This window comes from Oncorhynchus keta, chromosome 37, assembly GCF_023373465.1.
Source record: "Oncorhynchus keta strain PuntledgeMale-10-30-2019 chromosome 37, Oket_V2, whole genome shotgun sequence".
Taxonomy (NCBI): Eukaryota; Metazoa; Chordata; class Actinopteri; order Salmoniformes; family Salmonidae; genus Oncorhynchus; species Oncorhynchus keta.
The window spans coordinates 20707497-20731457 of record NC_068457.1 but is presented as its reverse complement, the minus strand read 5'-3'; positions in this window follow the sequence as shown (position 1 = coordinate 20731457).

Below are 23961 nucleotides of genomic sequence, written 5' to 3'. Positions count from 1 at the left end.
GAAGAATCCATAGACTCTAACCACTTCTGGGAAAATTGGAAAGCACTAAACAAACAACAACACGAAGAATTATCTATCCAAAATGGAGATGTATGGGTAAACCACTTCTCCAATCTTTTGGTTCTATAAAAAAGAATAAAGAGCAAAAACATATACATGATCAAATACAGATCTTAGAATCAACTATTAAAGACTACCAGAACCCACTGGATTCTCCAATTACATTGAATGAGTTACAGGACAAAATAAAAACCCTCCAACCCAAAAAGGCCTGTGGTGTCGATGGTATCCTCAATGAAATGATCAAATATACAGACAACAAATTCCAATTGGCTATACTAAAACTCTTTAACATCATACTTAGCTCTGGCATCTTCCCCAATATTTGGAACCAAGGACTGATCACCCCAAACCACAAAAGTGGAGACAAATTTGACCCCAATAACTACCGTGGAATATGTGTCAACAGTAACCTTGGGAAAATCCTCTGCATTATTATTAACAGCAGACTCGTACATTTCCTCAATGAAAACAATGTACTGAGCAAATGTCAAATTGGCTTTTTACCAAATTACCGTACAACAGACCATGTATTCACACTGCACACCCTAATTGACAACCAAACAAACCAAAACAAAGGCAAAGTCTTCTCATGCTTTGTTGACTTCAAAAAAGCCTTTGACTCAATCTGGCATGAGGGTCTGCTATACAAACTGATGGAAAGTGGTGTTGGGGGTAAAACATATGACATTATAAAATCCATGTACACAAACAACAAGTGTGCGGTTAAAATCGGCAAAAAACACACACATTTCTTCACACAGGGTCGTGGGGTTAGACAGGGATGCAGCTTAAGCCCCACCCTCTTCAACATATATATCAACGAATTGGCGCGGGCACTAGAAAAGTCTGCAGCACCCGGCCTCCCCCTGCTAGAATCCGAAGTCAAATGTCTGCTGTTTGCTGATGATCTGGTGCTTCTGTCACCAACCAAGGAGGGCCTACAGCAGCACCTAGATCTTATGCACAGATTCTGTCAGACCTGGGCCCTGACAGTAAATCTCAGTAAGACCAAAATAATGGTGTTCCAAAAAGGTCCAGTAACCAGGACCACAAATACAAATTCCATCTAGACACTGTTGCCCTAGAGCACACAAAAACTATACATACCTTGGCCTAAACATCAGCGCCACAGGTAACTTCCACAAAGCTGTGAACGATCTGAGAGACAAGGCAAGAAGGGCATTCTATGCCATCAAAAGAAACATACATTTCAACATACCAATTAGGATTTGGCTAAAAATACTTGAATCAGTCATAGAGCCCATTGCCCTTTATGGTTGTGAGGTCTGGGGTCCGCTCACCAACCAAGACTTCACAAAATGGGACGAACACCAAATTGAGACTCTGCACGCAGAATTCTGCAAAAATATCCTCTGTGTACAACGTAAAACACCAAATAATGCATGCAGAGCAGAATTAGGCCGATACCCACTAATTATCAAAATCCAGAAAAGAGCCATTCAATTCTACAACCACCTAAAAGGAAACGATTCACAAACCTTCCATAACAAAGCCATCACCTACAGAGAGATGAACCTGGAGAGTCCCCTAAGCAAGCTGGTCCTGGGGCTCTGTTCACAAACACAAACACACCCTACAGAGCCCCAGGACAACAGCACAATTAGACCCAACCAAATCATGAGAAAACAAAAAGATAATTACTTAACACATTGGAAAGAATTAACAAAAAAACAGAGCAAACTAGAATGCTATTTGGCCCTACACAGAGAGTACACAGCGGCAGAATACCTGACCACTGTGACTGACCCAAAATTAAGGAAAGCTTTGACTATGTACAGACTCAGTGAGCATAGCCTTGCTATTGAGAAAGGCCGCCGTAGGCAGACATGGCTCTCAAGAGAAGACAGGCTATGTGCTCACTGCCCACAAAATGAGGTGGAAACTGAGCTGCACTTCCTAACCTCCTGCCCAATGTATGACCATATTAGAGAGACATATTTCCCCCAGATCACACAGATCCACAAAGAATTCGAAAACAAATCCAATTTTGAAAAACTCCCATATCTACTGGGTGGAATTCCACAGTGTGCCATCACAGCAGCAAGATTTGTGACCTGTTGCCACGAGAAAAGGGCAACCAGTGAAGAACAAACACCATTGTAAATACAACCCATATTTATGCTTATTTATTTTATCCTTTGTCCTTTAACTATTTGTACATTGTATATATATATATATATATATATATATAATATGACATTTGTAATGTCTTTACTGTTTTGAAACTTCTGTATGTGTAATGTTTACTGTTAATTTTTGTTGTTTTTCACTTTATATATTCGGTATGTTGTCTACCTCACTTGCTTTGGCAATGTTAACACATGTTTCCCATGCCAATAAAGCCCTTGAATTGAATTGAATTGAATTGATATAGGTGTGTCTTGATATCAAGTTACACCAATTGATGCTAGCCATTGGTCTGTGGGCGTTTATTTTATGTTGGGACAACAGTTGTTGACAACTGTAGCATTGTAGCTAACCCTTTTCCTAACTTTAACCGTTAATTATCCTAACCTGACACGTACGTTATCCTAACCTTTATTTGTTGTATTGTAAAAGCAATTCAAAATGTAAAATATAAAAAGAACAAAGAGTATACGAACAACATTCATTGTCTGCTCGAGTTTCTAAACATCACTAGTTACCACAGCCACAAAGTCCTAAGGCTTCCTATTTTACAATTCCTCTTCTTAAAATGGGATTTTGAACCTAACCATAACCACATTCCTAACCTTATGCCTAATCATAAATTAAGACCAGTTATAGATCATTTGATCACAAGAGCACAAAACGTGTACATTTCTAGACATATTTGAAAGAAAATCTAGAGCTTTTTTTGTCTTAAAGACAATAACGGTATATCAATAATAATGCATTTTATTTTGTGAAGTGGTTTCTTGCATCAAATAACAAGAACATTTTCAGTCACCTCTTTGTCTGAAGGACAAGTGGATAAACAGGTTAATGTCATACCCCGATTTCTTTTTTCAAATGTCTCATGGAATGTTGGCCTACATTGAACACAACACATTGGCTGCTACCGTAGGCTGAATGATAGAACAGCCAAGTTAAACTGTTCTGGAATGCATTTTTTCAGTTGTTTTTGATGGTAGGACACACTGGTAGGCCTATATTATGATCAAATAGCCACAGTAGCTTACTTGACCACTGTCTGAAACTGTAAATTAAAGCGGGTACAGCCTCAGTGTTCACAGTAAACTCGAGCTGGAAATTGAAATTTGCTCAGTGGCAAAATCATTTTGAGGAAACAATGCTTCTATTTATGTGGATTAGTCCACATTAGTTATCCTAAACTGCGATGTAAGCAAATCATCTGTGGCAAGAGCCCATCAATCTAGTCTGACTAGTTTTCATGCACATTTTTTCACTTGAGAAATACTGCACCAAACGTCTAGACATCTAGAAAAATGTCAATTTTTTACAGATTTCTTGATGTATCTGATTTAATTTAAGCTATTTTGAGGAACTGTACTGGCTATGTTGTTGCTATGATGACACGAGCGACAAACAAAAGTAATATTGCCGCTTTTTCAAACAAAGGTCTTCGGGAGTATGCGAGCAGAGATGTTCGCCTAGCCGAGTTCTGCTAGGAGCAAACCGAACCTATGTATGTGGACGCCTCTACCAAATATGTTTTATAACTAACACAAGATAGACCAGAGCCTGTCGTTTCCAATGGGAGCAAATAAATAATAGTGGGCAAAACAAGCAAGGAGGTGAACAGAGCCAAGCACGACCAAGTGAGAACCTATTGGCTCAATCTAGCATTTATTTGCATATTTCCTTTAGGGAACACCTACTCTGTCAAATGCGCGTGTGCAAGAACTCAAGTTTCCCTTGCACTCCTAAACAACACCATTTTAAAAACTTTGGCAAAGAAAAAAAGTATACAAAACTCAGTCCACTCTGTTTTTTACAGACTTTAGTTTTGGAAACTGTATGGAGATTTGGTTTCATCAATGAGAAAATTTGCAGAACGTCGGCCAAAATCCATCTCGCTCCATCTTCTCCCACTGCCGGCCACTGGGTTTCCGCTCATCACCATATTTGGTAGTGAGTGGAAACGCCAACCTGATACTTCACATATATACATCCGGTGAAATATCTGGCTCATTGTTCTATCTGTGCCTCTACTCTCTCCACCTAGGTGTAAGCACAGAGCTGAGGAACATCTGTGTGCACATGGCATTGAGGGACTCTGACTGTCAGAAGACCTGGGACCTTAGAGATCTGCAGGACTGTTTAAAAGCCATGGTGGACAGTCAGGTGTCTTCTCTCATCAACATGAACCATCCCGTAGCCATTCAGACATCATGCACGCTTGAAGAGATATGTCTGAGCTTCCCTGAAATCTGAAATGCTAATATCTCACTTTACCTAATCTCAGGGTTGATAGCCTATTGTTTACTTGAATGTACTTTTTAAATAATTTATTTAATTTACAATTATTGGAGGTGCAACTATGTAGGCCTACATTGTAAAAATGAATGTTAGAAGAAATGATACTGGGACAAAAATGTGTGTTATGCAAAGTGTTTTATACAAATCCTTAAAGGCCTGAAGTTTCTGTCAGTTTGAAAAACCTACCAGGAATTCCAGATCCCAACAGTTGTGTACTGTAGACCTGCCCACAGTGGGTTGGCCTTTCCAAAGTATTAGTATGTTTCATTGGGTAATAAACATTGATTGAATCGTTGTATGAAGTTGTTACTTCACAATTTCGTGGATATATGTTTAGATCTGACCTTATACAAGGCGTGACTAAAACGGCTATGTGGATGGATGAGAAGCATGGGCATGCCAGCACACTACAGGGTGGATCCAAGCTGCTGTCACCAGATGGCGCTATTTATCAAGGAAGTAGTTCTCAGTATTTTGTGCTAGCCCAGCACTGAAGTACCCGATTCAACTAATTTACTCTACATCAAGCCCTATAGCCCTTGTTTAGACTCTGTGGATCCCAGGACCAGGATTGAAGATCACTGCTCTTAAGAAATAGTGGTTCTTAAAAGGCTACAAGTTGTGAAATGTTTTATAGTTAGACAGGTTTTTTTTATAGTACTACATACTCCTACTGTAGCTAGATACTGCATTAATTTAAGTTAGTCGACAGCCCTATCAAATATAGTTGTGAACGCGAGTTCTAATACCTGGTCGGCCATTCATGGGTGGACTCCATTACACGGGCACATACAGAACTCTAAGCTTGTGACACATCCTGTTCTCAGGGTCTCAGACGGTCCTAGACGGCTGAGTCAGGAGTCAGGGCTCGGGTCAGGGCCGACCATGTGGTGTGTGGGTGTCTAGAGCAGTCTGCAGTCTGGCTTTAGGAGTTGTCCCAGGATGTATGGACCCCCATCCCACTCGTTCCACTCTAGCATGTCTCCATTGTTTCCTAGGAGTTCTAGATAAAGTGCAAGATGATTCATTCAATAATGAATTAGTCCATTGAGTCATTGTCTGTAATCTGAATTTCATTTATTACCAGTTGTGACTAATTGAAGACAATGTAGCCTGGCAGGTAGCCTAGTGGTTAAGAGTGTTGGGCCAGTAACCAAAAGATTGCTGGTTTGAATCCCCGAGCCATCAACAGGGCGAACAATGTGCCCTTGAGCAAGGCACTTAACCCTAATTGCTCCTGTAAATCTCTCTGGTTATTAAGAGTGTCTGCTAAATGACGTTAATGTTCTGTGTACGTGTGTTGTCTTTATGTACACTATGTATTTGACTAATAGGTAATGACAACCCTCTAAACTCTGATCCAGTCTTTACTGCAACTCTGGAGTATTACAAAAAGGATCCTTTCTTTTCAAATGATATTCTAAACCCTGCACCTGTATGGAGTGATGTGTGTATACTGTGTCTATGTCCATTTGAATGGTTCCAGACAGCACCTGTGTGATAGCGGGAGAGCCATGCAGTGACTCACCATTGTGGGAAAACTGTAGGCTCAAGAATCTGTCCCACAGCAGCATAGGACTGTGGAGGTGCTAGACAGTGGGCGGTAGGTAGGTGGTGGTCAGAGGGAATTTCCCCCCTTGGTCTGATATGGGTCTAGGTAGGCCCTGACAGCTGATTGGACCTGTAACATGGTCTGGTTTGGTAGTTTAGTGTTAGCACTGTAAACCACATAGAGGGTTGTTGAAACGTCCTTGCAGTATCGGTACCGTTATCGAGTCTAGCTGAGTGAAATCCCCGGGAAGAGAGTCACCGACTGACAGACAAGTCACAAGTCACCTTCTCCTCTCCTGGGGTGGGAAGGGTGATGTCATGGCTTAGATGTTGGCTGCCATGGTTGCTGCACACAGAGCGTATAGGTGTGTGTGTGTGTGTGTGTGTGTGTGTGTGTGTGTGTGTGTGTGTGTGTGTGTGTGTGTGTGTGTGTGTGTGTGTGTGTGTGTGTGTGTGTGTGTGTGTGTGTGTGTGTGTGTGTGTATAAATGTATGCGTGGGTGGGGAATTGACTAGTGGGTTTTCGTCCATGATGTCATTCTTGCAGGGTGACTTTGGCATGTGGGAATATGTGTCTGATTGGGATCTGCTCTTTACCCCACAGAAGCAGGCCAGGAAATGACGTGCCTGCTTCGTGTGTACCCTCCAGAGAGACTTAATAATGATTTGATTTATAATCCAGAGATGGTCATTTGATCAACCGCACACACCAACCCCTCAGGTCTCTCTCCCCTTCTTCCATCACTCCTCTAAGGCGCCGTTCACAAAGGTACCCAATTCAGATGTGTTTTTCTCACTAATTGGTCTTTTGTCTAATCAGAGCAGCTCTGGAAAAGAGCTGATGTGAAAATATCTGGTTTGATTGGTCAAAAGACCAATTAGTGCAAAAAATACCAGAATTGGGTTGTCTCTCAATTCAATACAAAAGGCCTCCATCCCTCCAGCTCTCTCTCTCTCCCTCCATCTCTCTCTCCATCTCTTTCCATCTCTCTCTCTTCTCATCTCTCTCACTCGCTCTCTCCATCTCTCTCTCGCCATCTCTCTCATTCCACCTCTCTCTTTCATCTAGCTCTCTTTCCATCTCTCTCTCTCATCTCTCTCCCTATCTCTAGCTGGAGGGTAGTAAGGCTAGTACAGAGTTTGTGTACACTTTTACGAAGGAATCACATTCATTCTCATTAGATCTGGATTATTACAGATTTGAAGCAATAACATTAATTCTCATTAGATCTAGATTATGTCAAATGGAAGGAATCACATTCATTCTCATTAAGTCTTGATCATGTCATATGGAAGGAATCACATTCATTCTCATTAAGTCTTGATCATGTCATATGGAAGGAATCACATTCATTCTCATTAGATCTTGATCATGTCAGATGGAAGTGGACGGAGCATGACAGGGCAGAAATCCATAAAACCCAAACCGCCTCCAGGCTTCATGATGACCTCATACAGATACAGAACACCCCGATGCCATCAGTCTGTCAGTCTCACCTTCAGTTATTGAGGGTCAGGGCCAGCTCTAGCCTTTTGCGGGCCGGGCCCTAAGCGAGATTTGGTAAGTTTTAGATTTAATTTCTTGCAATTCTACACATTTTGCCATGGGTGTAGAGAAAATGTTGCAGTTTTATAACAGATTACCTGCAATTCTACCCATTTGCCATGGGGCTGAGAGAAAACATAGCATTTTTATGACAAATTTCATGCAATTCTACCCATTTCCCATGGAGTGGAAGGAAATGGTTACAGTTTTAAAGCAAATTTCCTCCAATTCCACAATTATCACGCTAACATGATTTCTGAGTGAGAATGACTAACCAAATGAATGGGGCCTCCTGGAGGTCAGGGCCCATGGGGATGTGCACTGTGTCCCCGGTCGGTATTCGGCCATGACAAGTTCAGATACCATTCAAATCATTGTTAGCTGACATGACTAATGGAGTGACTGACATACAGTAGCAAGTGAAAAACTGCTGATGCACAACTATATTTCGAAATTGCACCTGCTGTATTCTAGTATTCTTAGTATATTCAATAGTAAGTGGAGACCCCGGGGGCCCTAAGCAACCGCTTATGTTGCTGATGCTTATATCGCTTAGGACTTTGGCCCTGTTGAGGGGAAACGTCTAATGGACATGAAACAGCTAGAGACGGTTCATTTAGATGAGGATTTAGAATAGACTACAAGGGAATCAGTCAAGTTTCACTGAGGGGGTTGTCCGTTTGTTGTAGTGTATTAACAGTAGTAGTTCCTTATTTTTAGTCGAGTACACTACCTTTGCTAGCCAGGCAAAACTTTAGAACTCTTATAGCACTTTGTTTTCCCAAAGCAACTGCAAGAACAGATCCCTGCCTTGAAAGAACTCCCAACCCAGGTCTCTAGGGACTCGCTGGTCTCAGTCTTTGTTCAGTCTACTATTGCACAACAGAGAAAACACACCACTGGGGATGAGATGATGAGACGATCACTCGTCACTTCACTTCTGACCTCTCAGCTCTCTCAACACTGTCTTTACCAACCGATACTGAGCCTAGTATCTGTGTTGTCATGACAACGGTATACGCTTACAAGAGATTTCCATGTCAACGAATGAATACGTGACAAGAAGCCTCAATGTGTATCTCTGTGTTTAAGAATCCAGCAACGGTCGCTTAAGGTCGCTGCAATCATGAACCTTTGTTGCAATCATGCTTTTTGTGTGACCTTACAACATATAATGGTTTCTATGCAGACCCCAAAGACGTCTGTGACACAGGAGACCAGACCCGGTCCACCAGTTGGAAAACTCACTCACTGCACTACAATGCCTGTCACACGATCCAAGTTTCCAATCAGAGTGATTGATAACCTTGTCTATACCAATCACCCTGAGGGGCTCATTGTCTCATTCAGCAGATTAACAAAAGTCAGTGAGATGATACATTTTCTTATCACTCAGCCAGTCTGCAAAGCGATGATTTCATCCCATAGAATGAGTGGAATAAATGCTATGACAATATAGGTCCAGTATTCATCACATTAGTTCTATAATATACACTCATGGCTCATCTTCTGTTTTGATAAGCATTGAATTGCTTCAGAACACCCATATTGATTTGAAAACCATGTTGAACTGTTGTAAAAGGAACCAATGAAATGTTTGACTGGGGAATAAAAGAGCAGCCATCCAGGGAGATAATCAATGTCAGTTCTCTCAGTCTGAGACGTGATGATGTCACCCTGTTCTGTAGAGTGCAGTGGGAAGGATAAACTGAGGCAGACTGATAGACGGTATTCATCTCTTTAGCTGTTTTTAGACTCATGAATCATTTCAGACTCTGGGGATCAGGGTGAATTACAGGGGCATTCCCATTAAAACCTCAGACCTCAAAAGAACCTTCAAATGCATACACACACACACATACGCACACGCACACACACACACACACAAACACATGTTTTTTTTAGGTCAAACTGAGTACATGTGTATGAAGCCCAGCTTGGGACATCATACCAACACTACTACCCTATATTAGCAGATAAACATTCTTCCTTCTCTTTGTCTGCCACAGACTGAATGTAATTTCTCTCCCAGTGTGTTTGTCACAAAGGATGCTCATTCATTCAGTTAAACTAATTTAGATAACAGTGCTAACTAAACACGCTTTTTTTTACTTCACCTTTATTTAACCAGGTAGGCTAGTTGAGAACAAGTTCTCATTTGCAACTGCGACCTGGCCAAGATAAAGCATAGCAGTGTGAACAGACAACACAGAGTTACACATGGAGTAAACAATTAACAAGTCAATAACACAGTAGAAAAAAATGGGCAGTCTATATACAATGTGTGCAAAAGGCATGAGGAGGTAGGCGAATAATACAATTTTGCAGATTAACACTGGAGTGATAAATGATCAGATGGTCATGTACAGGTAGAGATATTGGTGTGCAAAAGAGCAGAAAAGTAAATAAATAAAAAACAGTATAAAAACAGTATGGGAATGAGGTAGGTGAAAATGGGTGGGCTATTTACCAATAGACTATGTACAGCTGCAGCGATCGGTTAGCTGCTCGGATAGCTGATGTTTGAAGTTGGTGAGGGAGATAAAAGTCTCCAACTTCAGCGATTTTTGCAGTTCGTTCCAGTCACAGGCAGCAGAGTACTGGAACGAAAGGAGGCCAAATGAGGTGTTGGCTTTAGGGATGATCAGTGAGATACACCTGCTGGAGCGCGTGCTACGGATGGGTGTTGCCATCGTGACCAGTGAACTGAGATAAGGCGGAGCTTTACCTAGCATGGACTTGTAGATGACCTGGAGCCAGTGGGTCTGGCGACGAATATGTAGTGAGGGCCAGCCGACTAGAGCATACAAGTCGCAGTGGTGGGTGGTATAAGGTGCTTTAGTGACAAAACGGATGGCACTGTGATAGACTGCATCCAGTTTGCTGAGTAGAGTGTTGGAAGCCATTTTGTAGATGACATCGCCGAAGTCGAGGATCGGTAGGATAGTCAGTTTTACTAGGTAAGCTTGGCGGCGTGAGTGAAGGAGGCTTTGTTGCGGAATAGAAAGCCGACTCTTGATTTGATTTTCGATTGGAGATGTTTGATGTGAGTCTGGAAGGAGAGTTTGCAGTCTAGCCAGACACCTAGGTACTTATAGATGTCCACATATTCAAGGTCGGAACCATCCAGGGTGGTGATGCTAGTCGGGCACGCGGGTGCAGGCAGCGATCGGTTGAAAAGCATGCATTTGGTTTTACTCGCGTTTAAGAGCAGTTGGAGGCCACGGAAGGAGTGCTGTATGGCATTGAAGCTCGTTTGGAGGTTAGATAGCACAGTGTCCAATGACGGGCCGAAAGTATATAGAATGGTGTCGTCTGCGTAGAGGTGGATCAGGGAATCGCCCGCAGCAAGAGCAACATCATTGATATATACAGAGAAAAGAGTCGGCCCGAGAATTAAACCCTGTGGCACCCCCATAGAGACTGCCAGAGGACCGGACAGCATGCCCTCCGATTTGACACACTGAACTCTGTCTGCAAAGTAATTGGTGAACCAGGCAAGGCAGTCATCCGAAAAACCGAGGCTATTGAGTCTGCCGATAAGAATATGGTGATTGACAGAGTCGAAAGCCTTGGCGAGGTCGATGAAGACGGCTGCACAGTACTGTCTTTTATCAATGGCGGTTATGATATCGTTTAGTACCTTGAGTGTGGCTGAGGTGCACCCGTGACCGGCTCGGAAACCAGATTGCACAGCGGAGAAGGTACGGTGGGATTCGAGATGGTCAGTGACCTGTTTGTTGACTTGGCTTTCGAAGACCTTAGATAGGCAGGGCAGGATGGATATAGGTCTATAACAGTTTGGATCCAGGGTGTCTCCCCCTTTGAAGAGGGGGATGACTGCGGCAGCTTTCCAATCCTTGGGGATCTCAGACGATATGAAAGAGAGGTTGAACAGGCTGGTAATAGGGGTTGCGACAATGGCGGCAGATAGTTTCAGAAATAGAGGGTCCAGATTGTCTAGCCCAGCTGATTTGTACGGGTCCAGGTTTTGCAGCTCTTTCAGAACATCTGCTATCTGGATTTGGGTAAAGGAGAACCTGGAGAGGCTTGGGCGAGGAGCTGCGGGGGGGGGCGGAGCTGTTGGCCGAGGTTGGAGTAGCCAGGCGGAAGGCATGGCCAGCCGTTGAGAAGTGCTTATTGAAGTTTTCGATAATCATGGATTTATCGGTGGAGACCGTGTTACCTAGCCTCAGTGCAGTGGGCAGCACTGAGGCTTAATTGTACCATATATATACTGAACAAAAATATAAACGCAACTTGAAAAATATTTGTCCCATGTTTCATGAGCTGAAATAAAAGATCCCAGAAATGTTCCATACGCACAAAAGCTTATTCCTCTCAAACTTTGCCAAGAGAATCCATCCACCTGACAGGTGTGACATATCAAGAAGCTGATTAAACAGCATGATCATTACACAGGTGCCTCTTATGACCAGATCCTGAGGACCATTTGTTTAAGGTATCTGTGACCAACAGATGCCTATCTGTATTCCCAGTCAAGTGAAATCCATAGATTAGGGCCCTCCCCAATATTTTCTCAATTCACTGATTTCCTCGTATGAACTGTAACTCAGTAAAATTGTTACATGTTGCGTTTACATTTTAGTTCAGTATATTTGGGCGAGGACATTCCTGGGATGCTTTGTGGCTCTGTGTCATCACACCAGGAGCAGTTAATTGTTGGGAATGACCTCATCAGAATGCTGAGGTGATTGTGTTCCTGTTTGACTGTCTTACGTTCTTGCGGTCAGGAACGTAAGACAGTCAGTAATGAATTCCGAGGTTGAGGAACGAATGAAGAAATACAGGCTTAAAGACCCCAGACTGCGACGCAAACGGAGACAGTCGGAATGAAAGGCAGGATGGGATGTGTGGGTCATGTTTCATTAAACATTGCAGGTTAGTGTGACTCACTGAGACCCCAATAACCACTCATACACACACACACACAGACACACACACACACACACACACCACTGATATACAGACAGGGTGTTGTGACCTGTTGCTCTTAGGTGATGTGAGTCTTAACCGGTAACATGTCTTCCAAGAGGTCCAGACGTCTAATTGATTTGATTTTATGTGGCTGTTTGCTAACAGTGTCGTATTCTAGGTTTCTAATTTCTCCCTGCCGCTCTCCTCAGAGGCTTTTGGATAGGTTTGCTGCAAGTCGTAATTGCGTTTGAGAACCGTTTATGTAAGAAGAGACATGGAAGAGTTTGTTGAAAACAATAAGTACCGAGGCAGTTTGTAAAATGTAGCGTGAGATAGTTCATCTAACAAGGCCCATCTTTGATGATGTTCTCTCCTTAAAGTAACTGTTCAGTGTTTCCAGATTTCTATGCAATATGACCTAAAATGAACTACAATATGAGTGAAATCGTTTCCCTTTCAAACAATTGTAATGAAGTGTGTTAAAAGATTTTATGTGTTTGAGTGGTGTGGGCGTACCCCAACAACAGAAATGTGTTGGCGAATACCAGTCATTAAAAATATTTACGTGAGTAAACCACTGATTGGCTGGCTCAGCCAATTAACCAACATGACATCATGTTCTATGAGGAAATAGCAAGCATTTTTAAATGTTCTGTTTGAGATACAAGTTTGTGGTGGAGTTTTTGAAGTGTTTTTCCTCCAAGGCCACAAATACGAGTATAGGAAAAGTCAACAACATTATTTGGGTATGAGTTAACAGAATATGAACTTTTATAAGTTTGATTTTCACTCCACAGTTACTTTAAATGCTAAGGAAACATGGAAACCTTAATGTACTGTAACCCACCAAGCCTTTTGGAAACAATGCTTATGTCAGCATTCATTTAGTTTTTTGGTTGTAAGTCACAAATTGACGCTGGCCTGTTTTTCCAAAGGAAATATCAAAGGAAATGTGTTCTGTTCTTTCAAAATAAGGATGTTGTTCAGTACTACAAGTCACAGGTCACATACCTTTAATCCATCATGAAACAAAATAAAAAAGAATGGAAATAGGTCCACAAATGACTGCCAGTTCTACAAAACATTTACTGTAAAGGTTGGGGGTCAGAAAAACATACCAGTCTTTAGGTATGAGAGAGAAAATACCTCTGTGATGATTTAGAGAATACCAGACATTCCATTCACGCTTTCCATTCATTCCTTGGCAGAATGTTGAGGCGACATTAGACACGGGCCCATCGTTATGAATGCACACACACACACACACACACACACACACACACACACACACACACACACACACACACACACACACACACACACACACACACACACACACACTGAATCACCCTGCATTCTTTCCTAAAACTACAGTAGGCCATTCTTCCTGCCTATATTTGGTAGAGTGAAGAAGGGAATACCCTGTGATGACATCATGACTTTATTCTGCCAAAGGGGAGCTTACAATCCGGAGGAGGACTTCGTAAAGTAAACTACATCTGTGTGTTTTTCCACCTGACATTCATACGAATGGTTATCAATTCAACGTTGCTTTTCCACTTAAATAAACCATGTTGATCTGTTAGTCAGAATGAAGCATGAAACAGTGTATACTGCAGTATTGTAGATTCGCCATCAGGTCATCAACCGTGCAGGGATGTTTTGGTGGGTTATTCTTTCAGCTCTGTCTTGGTCTTAGCAGGCATTTTCCACACTTCAGAGCTCCTAATGTAAACCTTGGTGGGTTTGAAAACAAACAAACAGCAAAGCCAGAGATTATAATCAGGGTGAATGTGGAGTTTAACAGCACTCAGATTCAACTGTTGTTTTTCCCTTCTCTGGACACGCCCAATCCCAGAGGAATATGGTGATGCTGGCTCTTTTGTTGCGGGGTGGGTGGTGGGGAGGGTTGGAAAGCGAGGTTGTCTAGGGAAGTTTGTGGCCTGTCTGCCACTTTTTGGGGCACCGGCCAATGGAGCCGACCAAGGGCTGCCTGCCTTTCAATGCCAAAGAGTTTCCCCCTACACTCTGCTACCTGCCCTTGCTCACTTCTTGTCACAGATCTGGCTAAAACAAATAGGTGAATTGCAATATAGCCTCAGCTAGGTGGACCTATCGCTGACTTATTTGAAGGGAAGTGACGGAGAATAGAGGGCATAGGAGGAAAGGGAGCGACTTTCGGGATTGAGATGAGGCCCTGGGCTCTGAAAGCAGTGAAGAGAGAGAGAGAGGCCTGTTATTTCCCTGGCGCCCACGGGACTGAGCGGTGTGAGGGAAGGAGGGAGGAAATGACGCCTGTCCTTTAATTAACTTCTACTACTACTACTTCATCCACTAGAAAGCAGCAGCAGCAGGCTGGCTGGCTGGGTACACAGATCAACAGACTGTTGTATTGTGGAAATGGTTAGTTTTCTTGTTGAGCTGTAGGCTATATGGCTATAATAATATTGCTATGAATTTGGTTTATTTGCTATTTTAAAAAGTACTTTAAACACATAAATTAACAATCATGTGGATTTTAGAACTGTGTACACTTCTATTGGTTCTATTTCTATATTTGGAGTTCCCAGCCTCTCTAACCGACTCTCAGGATAAAGACTCCCTTTGTTCTCTCGCAGACATAAAGAGAGAGCGAGAAAAAATATGCAATTTTTTTTAGGAGAATATAAAAAGGAAAGCCTCCCGTAGTTCCTCTCAGACAGCTACTGTCACGGCGCATTACTAGCTTTCCCTGAAGATGAAGACATTGGGCCAGCGTCAGAGAGAGAGAGAGAGAGGTAGAGAGGTAGAGAGAGAGAGAGAGAGAGAGAGAGAGAGAGAGAGAGAGAGAGAGAGAGAGAGAGAGAGAGAGAGAGAGAGAGAGAGAGAGAAAGAAGGAGAGGGAGAGATATGTCACAGTGAAGGATCGATCCACTCATCCATGGTGTGAGTAGCACTTCAGAGATATTGTAATAGAATGACTTCAAAGCTGCCTTGATCACATGGTTGCCTTTCCCTAGCCTTGGGGTAAACAAGCTAATTAGCTAACACCAAGTTAATAGGCCATGCCATTGAAGCCATTAAGATTATTGGGCTTTACACAAGGTGTTGGGCAATGGAGAAATGTGGTAGTACAGTTATGTCGGTGGTTAAGAGACAGACACTTTGGGCTGTGGTGCACCTAAAGTGGTGGACAAGGGGGGCGATGATGACACTGCATGGTGAAGTCATTAAACATGACATCATTGTCTGGACAGCAGCCAGGAGAGATGGTAGGCTTTCATCTCTGTCTCTCTCTCTCTCTCTCTCTCTCTCTCTCTCTCTCTCTCTCTCTCTCTCTCTCTCTCTCTCTTTTCCTCTCTCTGTGCCCATTTCTCTTAAGACAACACAGACTACCTCTGTCAATCAGTCTCTATTTTTTGTCTTTCTTTCTATCTCTTTGTTTTCTCTCTCTTTCTTTCTTTTTAAGTGTCTATATTCGGCGTAGCCATTTACCTAGCCAGGCTGCCTGACTGCTTCTACATTCAACAACGAGTTGGCCCAAACAGAAATGGAAAATACTCTCAGGAAACCAGGCAAGCCACTATTCATACTTCTCCTCAATTCATACAAATTGGGGTTCACCCCTGAGGGCAGATTGTGACTGTTGGGCCTCTCTGGACTGTGTTCAGAGTCACGCGATGGTGGCAATGGTCCGCTCCAGAGGCCAGTGGCCCCCCTCTATTTATACAGAGCCCTGTTCTGGTGTGACGGCTGCTGTTGTCTGTGGCCTGGCTCTCTGAATAACCAGCTTTCTCCTCTGTAGGACCACCATGCTAATAGGGAGCATGGGTTATAGGGGGACAGAGGGGCACTGTGGAATGGGTGCAAATGGAACGCGCTAACAGAACGTTAGACTGACTCTCTGTCTCTTTCTGTCTCTTACACTCTCAATAAAGCTTTTTCTTTCTCTTATTATTCTGAACCACACTCTCTCTCTCTCTTTCTTTCACTTTCTGTCTCTGTCTCTTTCCCCCTCTCTCTCTCTTTCTCTCGCTCACATTCTCTCTCTATCTCTCTCTGTCTCTCACATACTCTCTCTCTCTGGCATGTTATCCTTCTTGGATGTCTGCCGACATACAGTATGGTTGCATAGGTTTTGATGTACAAACACACACACACGACTAATGCCACTAACGCGTGCCTAAACTTGCGCCATGCTTCAGATTACTTCGACAGGGTGGAGCGTTGGCTGAAAGAGGGAATATTCCAGGAGTCAGAATTTCAGGCATTTGCTGTCGTTTGCTCCGGCACCTTGGTTATGCAGGCAGGGAGCAGCTGCTGTCATTACAGACACTGCACTGTCTGTGTGTGTGTGTGTGTGTGTGTGTGTGTGTGTGTGTGTGTGTGTGTGTGTGTGTGTGTGTGTGTGTGTGTGTGTGTGTGTGTGTGTGTGTGTGTGTGTGTGTGTGTGTGTGTGTGTGTGTGTGTGTGTGTGTGTGTGTGTGTGTGTGTGTGTCTTTCCCTACCAACGGCCTGGGAGAAACACTCTTGCTGCATCAACCAGCCACTCCCACACAGGGAGGAATGGGGATAGGACGATGTTGACCCCAAGCCACTGATCTTTGTGTTTTATTGAGTTTTTATTTACGTACATTTCCACATGAAGTAACAGAAAACTAGTACTGAAAAAACTCACCTAATTGGTCCATAAAAATGTACTCATAACAGAATACCTGCAGAATAACTACAGGTTTATAACCATAATTAAAACTAAGGTTTGGTTTGGACTACATAGATATGAGACTACTTTTAAAACCTGACGATGTTCTTATTATCAACACACAGACACACATTATTCCCCATATCGCCTCTCACAGCCCCACACTGAACTTGTTGGCCATTCCCCATATCGCCTCTCACAGCCACACACTGCACTTGCTGGCCATTCCCCATATCGCCTCTCACAGCCCCACACTGCACTTGCTGGCCATTCCCCATATCGCCTCTCACAGCCACACACTGCACTTGCTGGCCATTCCCCATATCGCCTCTCACAGCCACACACTGCACTTGCTGGGCATTCCCCATATCGCCTCTCACAGCCCCACACTGCACTTGCTGGCCATTCCCCATATCGCCTCTCACAGCCCCACACTGCACTTGCTGGGCATTCCCCATATCGCCTCTCACAGCCCCACACTGCACTTGCTGGGCATTCCCCATATCGCCTCTCACAGCCACACACTGCACTTGCTGGCCATTCCCCATATCGCCTCTCACAGCCCCACACTGCACTTGCTGGGCATTCCCCATATCGCCTCTCACAGCCCCACACTGCACTTGCTGGCCATTCCCCATATCGCCTCTCACAGCCCCACACTGCACTTGCTGGCCATTCCCCATATCGCCTCTCACAGCCCCACACTGCACTTGCTGGGCATTCCCCATATCGCCTCTCACAGCCCCACACTGCACTTGCTGGCCATTCCCCATATCGCCTCTCACAGCCACACACTGCACTTGCTGGCCATTCCCCATATCGCCTCTCACAGCCACACACTGCACTTGCTGGGCATTCCCCATATCGCCTCTCACAGCCCCACACTGCACTTGCTGGCCATTCCCCATATCGCCTCTCACAGCCACACACTGCACTTGCTGGCCATTCCCCATATCGCCTCTCACAGCCACACACTGCACTTGCTGGCCATTCCCCATATTGCCTCTCACAGCCACACAGTGCACTTGCTGGGCATTCCCCATATCACCTCTCACAGCCCCACATTGCACTTGCTGGCCATTCCCCAAACTTAAAGAGTTAAGACCTGGTGACAACTTGTTCTGGCTTTATTTCTGTACATCGCGTTTGTCGGCCATATTTGTTTATGCTGTGGTGTCTGGTGATCACAACCCTGGATCTGGATTCTGTGTCCTGTCTTGTGTTGCATTGACGGATTGGGCTACTGCTACTGCACAGATACTGTTAAGCCCAGTCCTAAAAGAATCTCTAGAACCTTCTCTCCCTACAGATGTAGGATCTTAAATGGATCAGCCTGTTGCAAGAGAACTTTCCTGCAATGCAGGGGGGATTTAAAACTTGTGGTGTTTTTGAGGTTTAAAAAGTCTTCTGAAGTTTGTAATTTCCACTGTTAAATTTCGGTCTTGATTTTCCCTTCTAAAAAATGTATCAACCCCTACAAAAATGTATATTAATTATAATCCACATAATAATTCAAATGTCCTGATGCTGCAGGATTATTTTCTGGCTCAGATTAAGATCCTACGTCTGTAGTTCCACCCTATGGTGTTTGTAGATCTGAGGGAAGTGGATTTCCATTTGGAAGACTGTAATAAAATCCTTACTTTATTGCTTAAACCTATCCAGCCCCTTCATATCTGAAATCACTAAATGGGAAGGGGCCTATGGCTAGAGGATAGGTCTCAGTATGGAAAGGGATGGGGACTAGTGTAATCGAAGAGGGTAGCAACTAGTCCTTTATAAATAGTCAGGAAGCAAGCACACGTGGAATGATTGCTCAGAAATGCAGACAAACATTTAACCTGTTGGGACATGAAGAAAGATAAAGATAGACAGAGAGAGATAAAGATAGACAGAGAGAGGGGTTGAGATGTGTACAGGGGATATAGGACACCTTTTGCTCCTGTGTTGTCTTGTCTCCATGGACTTTAGTCCACCGTTTTTACCTCATCAGTTGCCATGTAGATATTGCTTATACAGAAATGAGCTTCATTATCTTCTTTTGTTTTCATGAACTAATCTATACTGAACAAAAATATAAACAAAACATGTAAAGTGTTGGTCCCATTTTTCATGAGCTGAAATAAAAGATCCCTGGATACCTCGAAATTGGGGAGAAAAAGAGAGAGAAAAAATAAATAAAATATATGTTTATTTTTTTTTACATCCCTGTTAGTGAGCATTTCTCCTTTACTAAAGATAATCCATTAACCTGACAGGTGCGGCATATCAATAAAATGATTAAACAGCATGATCATTACACAGGTGCACCTTGTGCGGGGGACAATAAAAGACAACTCTAAAATGTGCGGTTTTGTCACACAACACAATGCCACAGATGTCTCGAGATTCGAGGGAGCGTGCAATTGGCATGCTGACTGCAGGAATGTCAACCAGAGCTGTAGCCAGAGAATTTAATGTTAATTTCTCTACCAACGTTGTTTTAAGAGAATTTGGCAGTACAATCAACCGGCCTCACAACCGTTGACCACGTGTAACCACGCCAGCCCAGGACCTCCACATCTGGCTTCTTCACTTGCGGGATTGTCTGAGGAGGGGGATGGGGTTGTTGAGTAATATTTCTGTCTGTTTGTGGGGAAAAACTTATTCTGATTGGCTGGGCCTGGCTCCCCAGTGGGTGGACCTGGCTCCCAAGTCGGGAGGGCCTATGCCCTCCCAGGCCACCCATGGCTGCGCCCCTGCCCAGTCATGTGAAATCCATAGATTAGGGCCTAATGAATTTACTTCAATTGACTGTTTTCCTTCGATGAACTGTAACTCAGTAAAATCTTTGAAATTGTTGCATGTTGCATTTATATTTTTGTTTAGTATATACTTTATTCATACAGGGGATCCCCACTCTACCAATTCCACTGAAGCATGGGCTTTCAGTTGTCCCTGTAAACTGGCTAAATTTGAACACCATTGAATGTAGGCTATGTTTGTTGATAGGATCCACTGTCATGTTTTCTTTCACTTATGGGACATCAACTGATTCTGAGGTTGGCCTTTTGCAGATACTGTGGGTCTTCTGTTGCAATAGCAGACATGTCTGTCATCTCTGATGCCTTTTTGTCGATACAGACACATCAGAGAAAGTGATGCAACAGTTTGTCTTTATGCCATGCTGTTACTGTACTTTGGTAACAATGTAGACCAATTACTCAGCTGTATTTGCAAGTGAGGTATAAGACAATTGTAAGAAAACTGGACGAATTTATGTTTCAAATTCGTTCCATGTAAGAGTAAATAATATTAAACATGAATACAATATTCGGGTCGCACGAATACGTCACAGATTAATGCGGGATTTAGTAATAGGCATGATATTTTACAGTATTTTATCCATAGGCCTATAATGAAGATTTGGATAAATGAAAAACACATTTGTAAGACCAATGTTCCATTACACAGGCCTCCGATACATTACATACATTATTTCAATGATTAAAAGGGTTCATAGACTATAAACTATATAATGCATTCCAAATATTAGCTCATTGCTATTCAAATGAAGACGACAAATTCAGAGTTTTGTTTTCCAACACATTTTTCTTTTCGATAATCAGACTGGGCTAACTTTTTTCAGTGAGCACGCGACAATACTATTCCAAGCAGAGTCGATGATCGTTTGTTGAGTAGCCTTACTATGTCTGACTGCAAATATTTTCGAAAACGAATTGTTTATATTTGGTGTATATTCCTTTCAGAAAGACTTTCAGCTTATAGCTATAGCGTGTACATTCATTGAAAATGGAACTGTAATGAAACAAATTATGTTTTAATTGAACAACTAGCTAGAAATGTACTACATGTTATGTAGCCTAAGTAGTGTGACATCAAAATGTAACATTAAAATAAATAATTTCAAATAAATTACTACACTAAGCCTGAAACTAAGCGTGAAAATGTATATAATTTACGACTAAACACATGCACCTTCAAAATACACAATTTTGCTGTTACAATTTTGATCACAGAAAACGAGAAACAAAGTTATGATATTGAAAATGTGTGCTACATGAAACGAGAAGGATGTGGACAACAATGTAAAAGATTAAGGCAATTCCACCAACAACACTTTCAACTGCTAATTCATTGTATGAAGCAACTTTAAAACAACATTATCAATGAATGGAATATTTCCATCATCATTGCAATGCAGTGCGGCCAGTGTTAGTTGGCGTTGACGCGCGAGATACAATTCCCCACTGTCGGGCCTCGGTTTATCCAACCACGCAAAATTACGCCCCAAATAGTTCATAATACAGAGTTAAAGAAAAGGCCTGACAGCTCCTGACGACCAGCGGTGGAAAAAATACTCAATTAGATACCTTAATAGAAAATAACTCAAGTAAAAGTGAATATCACCCAGTAAAATACTACTTGAAAAAAAGTCTAAAAGTATTTGGTGTTAAATATACTTAAGTATCAAAAGTAAATGGAATTGCTCAAATGTACTTATTAAGTATCAAAAGTAAAAGTACAAGTATAAATAATTTCGACTTCCTTATATTAAGCAAACCAGACGGCACAATCTTCCTTTTTTATTGGATAGCCAGGGGCACACTCCAACACTCAGACATAATTTACGCATTTGTGTTTAGTGAGTCCGCCAGATCAGAGGCAGTAGGGATGACCAGGGATGTTCTCTTGGTAATTATGTGAATTTGACCATTCTTGTCAAAATGTAACGAATACTTTTGGGTGTCAGGGAAATGTATGGAGTTAAAAGTACAGTATTATCTTAAGGAATGTAGTAGAGTAAAAGTAAAAGTTTCCATAAATATAAATAGTGCAGTACAGATACTGGAAAAAACGTCTTAAGTAGTACTTTCAAGTATTTTTACTTAAGTACTTTAAACCACTGCTGAAAACTATAGTCATCACTTAACCGAACTTCGAAAGGCGACTTCTTCTCTCCCCGAGGCGCAAGTCTTTGGAAGAGGGCTCGCCGATTATGGTTTTATAGAGATGGGGGGGTGGTGGTCGCGCTCTGTCTATATATAAAGTCGATGGAGGATGCGTTGATCTATTGGTTCGTGTGTATTAGCTCTTGTGTCGGCTGAGGTCAAGTGATCTCCCTATTTTCTTCAAATGCCTTCGCCCCGCCTCCCTCGCAAAACTAGCGATATGGGGTAGCTTATAAATAGGCTACTACAGTAGTAACAAAAGAATAGAACTTCCTTGAAGCGTGATGACCGGCTGGTTAAACTCACTGGAATATGATGTTGTTTCAATCCGCGGCTTCCTGTGCACATTGGTAAGAGTCTAAACGGGATCATTGGCTGTAGGCTACCGTCTCCAGGTGTCATACGCGCAGGTAAGTAGCACGATGTCTACTCATTTATTCTCACTCAGTCGGTCTGTAACATTCTTTTCGTGAGGTCGTTGCGTGACAGTTGTTGTGACCGTTATTCTCACTCAGTCGGTCTGTAACATTTTTTTTGTCAAATCGGTGTGTGCAGTTGTTGTTATGATCGCCGTGTGCGTTCCTCAATAAATACAACACTTGAAATAGCCTACCTTAAAATATTAATACATTTCATAAATTACAATTATACTATAGCCTGTACACTTCCTTATTTGTATTTGATTAACAGGTACATACTAATGCTTGATGTGGAGGGTCGACTGTTTACAATAACAATGACCTCGTGTAACAGACAGTAGACTCAGCCACTGGAGAAAAACTACTTTGAGGCATCAACAACTAGATCAATTTAAAAACGGGTTACATCATCAACTGTAACCAATAAAAGGCGGGACTTCCGTTTCAATTGCGGCGGAGTTCTCCACATCAACTGCTGTTTTATCACTGCCAGAGCCTAAGAAAATATGTAATAAGTGATAGAAATAAATATAAATGATTAAAAAATATATATATTATATAATGCAGCAATGCATGGGTTTTGTTAAATGTGCTAAATTAACACTTTTGCCTTTTACTTATTTCTGAAAGGATTGTTTGAGTTAGATTAATAATATTTTTTATACAAACAACACACATGTCTCAGCTACCATTACACACTGTAACTAAGTTTCTATGACATACAGACGTTTACAGTTCAACGAGAGTGGCTGAAGTGAAATACCCCGTCAGCAGGGTTAAATGTAACAGGCTGCAGGATTCAATGTAACACTCTTCAATTTTAAAAATAAATGGTAATTGAAAAATGTTATGATTTGAAACTGATATTTAGATGGAAATACACTAAGTTGACAAAACATATTTTGATGACATTTTTTGGGCATGTCATATTGGCCAAAAACGAATTATCCAAAATTAATATAAGCATTCAAAAAGGTATTATCTTAGTTGTACTGGGAAACTTGATGTAAAGACGTGAAATGTTCTATCATTATGTGAATGTGTCTAAATACCATATAAAATATCAAATTATAAAATGTGTTTCATTTGACCCCCAATTACTTATTTTCATCTAATCTGAGTCTTTTGAAAAAAATACTAGAATCATTATTGTCATCAACTAATCAAAATATCTATTCTTACAGATACATTATATATGATTAGATACATGGGGAATGTTCCACTGGTCATTTAAAAAATGGAGGCATCAAGACTATTCATGTTAGGCCTCAAAACACTTTTTGGCCAATAAAAAAAAAAAGATTGACTGGTACTCCTAAAACGTCTCAGGTATGTAGAGACATTAACCAAGTATTAGCACATTGAATAA